This window comes from Salvelinus alpinus, chromosome 24 (genome assembly GCF_045679555.1).
Source record: "Salvelinus alpinus chromosome 24, SLU_Salpinus.1, whole genome shotgun sequence".
Classification (NCBI taxonomy): domain Eukaryota; kingdom Metazoa; phylum Chordata; class Actinopteri; order Salmoniformes; family Salmonidae; genus Salvelinus; species Salvelinus alpinus.
In genome coordinates this window covers 42,613,564-42,621,644 of record NC_092109.1, presented here as the reverse complement: position 1 = coordinate 42,621,644, position 8,081 = coordinate 42,613,564, and positions in this window count along the sequence as shown.

Sequence of the window (8,081 nt, the reverse complement as noted above, 5' to 3'; positions counted from 1 at the left end):
ATGTGCTATTATGCTGTTGTCTGTGTGAACAGAATTTATATTAAAATAATTTTTACACTTTTAAACACGTTTTAAATACGTTTAAACAGCCCCCAACATGCTGTGTGGTTTTGTGAGGTGCCCCATATCTCATTGTATCTCATCAAGCCAGAGTTAGGTCAAGCTGGGCATGAAATAGCAGGAAATTATTTCTAAATGCATTTGACCATTTCTATGTGCTTTTGCAGTTTCTCAGGCAGTTATAGACGGAGAAAAATAAAACTGGGAAGACCTCGGAAACAGTTGAAGGTCTGTGGAGGCAGAAGTAGAAGAACCAAGAACATCCTGGAGAGAGAGAACCCCAACCTGAGGATGTTTGTAAATGACCTACTCTCCCCGAAGACCAACAGAGTTTAAATCAAGTGAGTCACGAAGACAGAGAGTAGGCTTGAGTGCTGCTAGCAGGACTCTTCAAGGAGTTGTATGTCTCTCTAATACCACACTGCCTGTCTTTGTTGTCTTGAGTTCAGAAAACACACACGTACTGGTAAATGGTCTCTGGTCCCTGGTCCCTGGTCCCTGGTCCCTGGTCCCTGGTCTCTGGTCTCTGGTCTCTGGTCCCTGCCTGTTGGAATAGGAAGTCCTGTTTGTGTCACCAAGGGGACATATGGATAGGATAGTTAGTGTCAACATAAGGAAGGGGACATAAGGAAGGGGACATATGGAAGAGGTCATATGGAAGGGGATAGTTAGTGTCAACATGAGGAAGGGGACATAGGAAGGGGACATACTGTGGGAAGGGGACATACTGTGGGAAGGGGACATACTGTGGGAAGGGGACATACTGTGGGAAGGGGACATAAGGAAGGGGACATAGGAAGGGGACATACTGTGGGAAGGGGACATAAGGAAGGGGACATACTGTGGGAAGGGGACATACTGTGGGAAGGGGACATAAGGAAGGGGACATAGGAAGGGGACATACTGTGGGAAGGGGACATAAGGAAGGGGACATACTGTGGGAAGGGGACATAAGGAAGGGGACATACTGTGGGAAGGGGACATAAGGAAGGGGACATACTGTGGGAAGGGGACATAAGGAAGGGGACATACTGTGGGAAGGGGACATAAGGAAGGGGACATACTGTGGGAAGGGGACATAAGGAAGGGGACATACTGTGGGAAGGGGACATACTGTGGGAAGGGGGCATAAGGAAGCATAGGGGACATAAGGAAGGGGACATAAGGAAGCAAAGGGGACATAAGGAAGGGGACATAAGGAAGCATAGGGGACATAAGGAAGGGGACATAAGGAAGCAAAGGGGACATAAGGAAGCATAGGGGACATAAGGAAGGGGACATAAGGAAGCATAGGGGACATAAGGAAGCATAGGGGACATAAGGAAGCATAGGGGACATAAGGAAGCATAGGGGACATAAGGAAGCAAAGGGGAAATGTGTCGGGAGAAATCTAGATTCTAAAGAGCTTCTATGAAAATAACCCTGTGTGATGTCAGAATGTCAGATAACAGTATTCCCTTTTCCCAGATATCGTGACGTGACACTGATCAAAACGTAAAGCGAATACAAAGCCACGTTGATATTCCTGCAAACAATCCCACATCACACAAACAAGAGAACATTTTTCCAAATCTAAATCGCTAAACAACATTCGTTTTTTTTTTTTTTTCCACTTAAAGTCATCTTTGTTTCCAGATAAGACATTTAATCGATTCAGTTTGACGATTTAGAAGTACAACGGAGTGCAACCACATAACGAAAACACAAGCTAAACTAAACAGGGCCCCATTTTGGCAGCAGAACGGTCTGAGATAAAACCAGCCCTGAGATAAGACCTTGATCCAGAGAAACACTGCTCAGAGAATACGTCCCAAATAGCACCCTACTACCTTAGACCAGGGCTTATAGGGATAGTGCACTATATAGGGAATAGGGTGCCAAAGGGCTCTGGTCTAAAGTAGTGCACTATATAGGGAATAGGGTGCCATAGGGCCCTGGTCTAAAGTAGTGCACTATAATAGGGAATAGGGTGCCATAGGGCTCTGGTCTAAAGTAGTGCACTATAATAGGGAATAGGGTGCCATAGGGCTCTGATCTAAAGTAGTGCACTATTTATAGGGAATAGGGGGCCTTTTAGGACGCATAGTAAGTCTGTGAATTCTCTGTGTTTCTGGTCGTAATTAATTCCTTGTGCGGTGCTGAAATACAGGATGTGGCTTGTGTCAGATCATTTATTCTACTGATGGTGTAAAGTTCTGAGCATTAGCATTAGCATTAGCATAAATGTAAATAAACAGAAAATAACACCTTAAAAATGTAACCTTTATTTAAATAGGCAAGTCGGTTCAGAACAAATTCTTATTTTCAATGACGACCTACCGGGGAACAGTGGGTTAACACCCTTGTTCAGGGGCAGAACGACAGATTTGTACGTTGTCGGCTCTGGGATTCCATCCAGCAACCTTCCGGTTACTGGTCCAATGTTTTAATTACTAGGCTACCTGCCGCGCCAAACAGCAATAAGCAGTAAACAACACTGTAAATGAACAGTAAACAACACTGTAAATAAACAGTAAACAACACTGTAAATAAACACTTAACAACACTGTAATAAACAGTAAACAACACTGTAATAAACAGTACACAACACTGTAATAAACAGTACACAACACTGTAATGAACAGTACACAACACTGTAATGAACAGTAAACAACACTGTAATAAACAGTACACAACACTGTAATAAACAGTACACAACACTGTAATAAACAGTAAACAACACTGTAATAAACAGTAAACAACACTGTAATAAACAGTAAACAACGCTGTAATGAACAGTAAACAACACTGTAATAAACAGTAAACAACACTGTAATAAACAGTAAACAACACTGTAATAAAACAGTAAACAACACTGTAATAAACAGTAAACAACACTGTAAATATACAGTAAACACTGTAATAAACAGTAAACAACACTCTAAATCAACAGTAAACAACACTGTAATAAACAGTAAACAACACTGTAATAAACAGTAAACAACACTGTAATAAACAGTAAACAACACTGTAATAAAACAGTAAACACTGTAATAAACAGTAAACACCACTGTAAATATACAGTAGACAACACTGTAATAAACAGTAAACAACACTCTAAATCAACAGTAAACAACACTGTAATAAACAGTAAACAACACTGTAAATATACAGTAGACAACACTGAACATCGTCTCTATGACAAGACTAGGAAAGTATCTGAGCATTACTCCTCTCCTCTCCTCTCCTCTCCTCTCCTCTCCTCTCCTCTCCTCAACTCTCTCCTCTCCTCTCTTCTATCCTCCCTTCTCATCTCTCCTTTGCAACAGCCTGTTATTGTCCTCATCCTAGGGTTAAGGTTAGGGAAGGGAATGTATTTGGACCAGGGACATGTTGACAGACAGGGTTAGGGTCATGTTGACAGACAGGGTTAGGGTCATGTTGACAGACAGGGTTAGGGCCATGTTGACAGACATAGTTAGGGTTAGGGCCATGTTGACAGACAGCGTTGGGGCCATGTTGACAGAAAAGGTTAGAGCCATGTTGACAGACAGGGTTAGGGTTAGGGCCATGTTGACAGACAGGGTTAGGGCCATGTTGACAGACATGGTTAGGGCCATGTTGACAGACAGGGTTAGAGATAGGGCCATGTTGACAGACAGGGTTAGGGCCATGTTGACAGACAGGGTTAGGGCCATGTTGCCAGACAGGGTTAGGGTCATGTTGACAGACAGGGTTAGGGTTAGGGCCATGTTGACAGACAGGGGGAAGGTTAGGGCCATGTTGACAGACAGGGTTAGGGTTAGGGCCATGTTGACAGACAGGGGGAAGGTTAGTGCCATGTTGACAGACAGGGTTAGGGCCATGTTGACAGACAGGGTTAGGGTTAGGTTCATGTTGACAGACAGGGTTAGGGCCATGTTGACAGACAGGGTTAGGGCCATGTTGACAGACAGGGTTAGGGATAGGGCCATGTTGACAGACAGGGTTAGGGTTAGGGTCATGTCGACAGACAGGGTTAGGGCCATGTTGACAGACATGGTTAGGGTCATGTTGACAGACAGTGTTAGGGCCATGTTGACAGACAGGGTTAGGGTCATGTTGACAGACAGGGTTAGGGTCATGTTGACAGACAGTGTTAGGGCCATGTTGACAGACAGGGTTAGGGTCATGTTGACAGACAGGGTTAGGGTTAGGGTCATGTTGACAGACAGGGTTAGGGCCATGTTGACAGACAAGGTTAGGGCCATGTTGACAGACAAGGTTAGGGTTAGTGCCATGTTGACAGACAGGGTTAGGGCCATGTTGACAGACAGGGTTAGGGGTAGGGCCATGTTGACAGACAGTGTTAGGGCCATGTTGACAGACAGGGGGAAGGTTAGGGCCATGTTGACAGACAGGGTTAGGGCCATGTTGACAGACAGTGTTAGGGCCATGTTGACAGACAGGGTTAGGGTTAGGGTCATGTTGACAGACAGGGGGAAGGTTAGTGCCATGTTGACAGACAAGGTTAGGGACATGTTGACTGACAGGGTTAGGGCCATGTTGACAGACAGGGTTAGGGTTAGGGCCATGTTGACAGACAGGGGGAAGGTTAGTGCCATGTTGACAGACAGGGTTAGGGCCATGTTGACAGACAGGGTTAGGGTCATGTTGACAGACAGGGTTAGGGCCATGTTGACAGACAGGGTTAGGGCCATGTTGACAGACAGGGTTAGGGATAGGGTCATGTTGACAGACAGGGTTAGGGTCATGTTGACAGACAGGGTTAGGGCCATGTTGACAGACAGTGTTAGGGTCATGTTGACAGACAGTGTTAGGGCCATGTTGACAGACAGTGTTAGGGCCATGTTGACAGACAGGGTTAGGGTCATGTTGACAGACAGTGTTAGGGCCATGTTGACAGACAGGGTTAGGGTCATGTTGACAGACAGGGTTAGGGTTAGGGTCATGTTGACAGACAGGGTTAGGGCCATGTTGACAGACAAGGTTAGGGCCATGTTGACAGACAAGGTTAGGGTTAGGGCCATGTTGACAGACAGGGTTAGGGCCATGTTGACAGACAGGGTTAGGGCCATGTTGACAGACAGGGTTAGGGGTAGGGCCATGTTGACAGACAGGGTTAGGGCCATGTTGACAGACAAGGTTAGGGCCATGTTGACAGACAAGGTTAGGGTTAGGGCCATGTTGACAGACAGGGTTAGGGCCATGTTGACAGACAGGGTTAGGGCCATGTTGACAGACAGGAGGAAGGTTAGGGCCATGTTGACAGACAGGGTTAGGGCCATGTTGACAGACAGGGTTAGGGGTAGGGCCATGTTGACAGACAGTGTTAGGGCCATGTTGACAGACAGGGGGAAGGTTAGGGCCATGTTGACAGACAGGGTTAGGGACATCAATCAATCAATCAATTTTATTTTATATAGCCCTTCGTACATCAGCTAATATCTCGAAGTGCTGTACAGACACCCAGCCTAAAACCCCAAACAGCTAGTAATGCAGGTGTAGAAGCACGGTGGCTAGGAAAAACTCCCTAGAAAGGCCAAAACCTAGGAAGAAACCTAGAGAGGAACCAGGCTATGAGGGGTGGCCAGTCCTCTTCTGGCTGTGCCGGGTGGAGATTATAACAGAACTATGCCAAGATGTTCAAAAATGTTCATAAGTGACAAGCATGGTCAAATAATAATCATGAATAATTTTCAGTTGGCTTTTCATAGCCGATCATCAAGAGTTGAAAAACAACAGGTCTGGGACAGGTAGCGGTTCCATAACCGCAGGCAGAACAGCTGAAACTGGAATAGCAGCAAGGCCAGGCGGACTGGGGACAGCAAGGAGTCACCACGGGCGGCAGTCCCGACGCATGGTCCTAGGGCCCAGGTCCTCCGAGAGAAAGAAAGAGAGAAGGAGAAAATTAGAGAGAGCCAAGATTTTCAAAATTTCCATAAATGACAAGCATGGTCAAATAATAATCAGGAATAAATCTCAGTTGGCTTTTCATAGCCGATCATTAAGAGTTGAAAACAGCAGGTCTGGGACAGGTAGGGGTTCCATAACCGCAGGCAGAACAGTTGAAACTGGAATAGCAGCAGGAATAGCAGCAAGGCCAGGCGGACTGGGGACAGCAAGGAGTCACCACGGCCGGTAGTCCCGACGTATGGTCCTAGGGCTCAGGTCCTCCGAGAGAAAGAAAGAGAGAAGGAGAAAATTAGAGAGAGCCAAGATTTTCAAAATGTTCATAAATGACAAGCATGGTCAAATAATAATCAGGAATAAATCTCAGTTGGCTTTTCATAGCCGATCATTAAGATCGGGTTAGGGTTAGGGCCATGTTGACAGACAGTGTTAGGGACATGTTGACTGACAGGGTGAAGGTTAGGGCCATGTTGACAGACAGGGTTAGGGCCATGTTGACAGACAGTGTTAGGGCCATGTTGACAGACAAGGTTAGGGACATGTTGACTGACAGGGTTAGGGTCATGTTGACAGACAGTGTTAGGGACATGTTGACTGACAGGGTTAGGGCCATGTTGACAGACAGGGTTTGGGCCATGTTGACAGACAGGGTTTGGGCCATGTTGACAGACAGGGTTAGGGACATGTTGACAGACAGGGTTGGTAGTAGTTTAAAAAGAACCACCTGTTGGGCCGACAGGGGAACACGTTGTCTGTTCTGGACCCCTGGAACTGATCATCCTCAGCATTACCACACACACACACACACACACACACACACACACACACACACACACACACACACACACACACACACACACACACACACACACACACACACACACACACACACACACACACACACACACACACACACACACACACACACACACACACACACACACACACACACACACACACACACACACACACACACACACACACACACACACACACACACACACACACACACACACACACACACACACACACACACACACACACACACACACACACACACACACACACACACACACACACACACACACACACACACACACACACACACACACACACACACACACACACACACACACACACACACACACACACACACACACACACACACACACACACACACACACACACACACACACACACACACACACACACACACACACACACACACACACACACACACACACACACACACACACACACACACACACACACACACACACACACACACACACACACACACACACACACACACACACACACACACACACACACACACACACACACACACACACACACACACACACACACACACACACACACACACACACACACACACACACACACACACACACACACACACACACACACACACACACACACACACACACACACACACACACACACACACACACACACACACACACACTTACTTTCATGGCCATGCATCTGTGCTGATGAGTGGAGGGAGTATGGTCTTAGAGTGATTCGAACCCCGCTGTAAAACGCTTCATGAATTTCAAACTCATATTTAAAGAGACAATTTCATTACATTTTTATTTAATTTTTTTCACTGAAAAGCAGATGTTTTATGCTTTGTTATAGTGAAACACATCAATTCAATCTTCATTTTTGACAGTTCGCTGCAAAAGTTTGGTATTTTAGTAGTAAATCTAACCCTTTCAGCCCATCGCAGTTCCGTTGTACCGTTGAAATCGGGACGTAGACGCACCTTGAGGATGTTACTCTACGTCCTCTCTACGAAAGGGTTCAGTATGAAATACTTTCCTTTCCAGATATATATTTTTTGGGCTCACAAAACTTATTAGGCAACAGGGATCTTGATCAAGGGGTGGCAGGGAGCTGTCACGACTCCTACCGAAGGTGGCTCCCCTTCCTGTTCGGGTGGCGCTCGGCGGTCATCGTCACCGGCCTACTAGCTGCCACCGATTTTTTCCCTTTTTTCCCTTTTCTGTTGGTTTGGTCTGATTTGTTTCACCTGTTTCAAGATTCTCTGGTCTGATGAAACAAGATTGAACTCTTTGGACTGAATGCCAAGTGTCTCGTTTGGA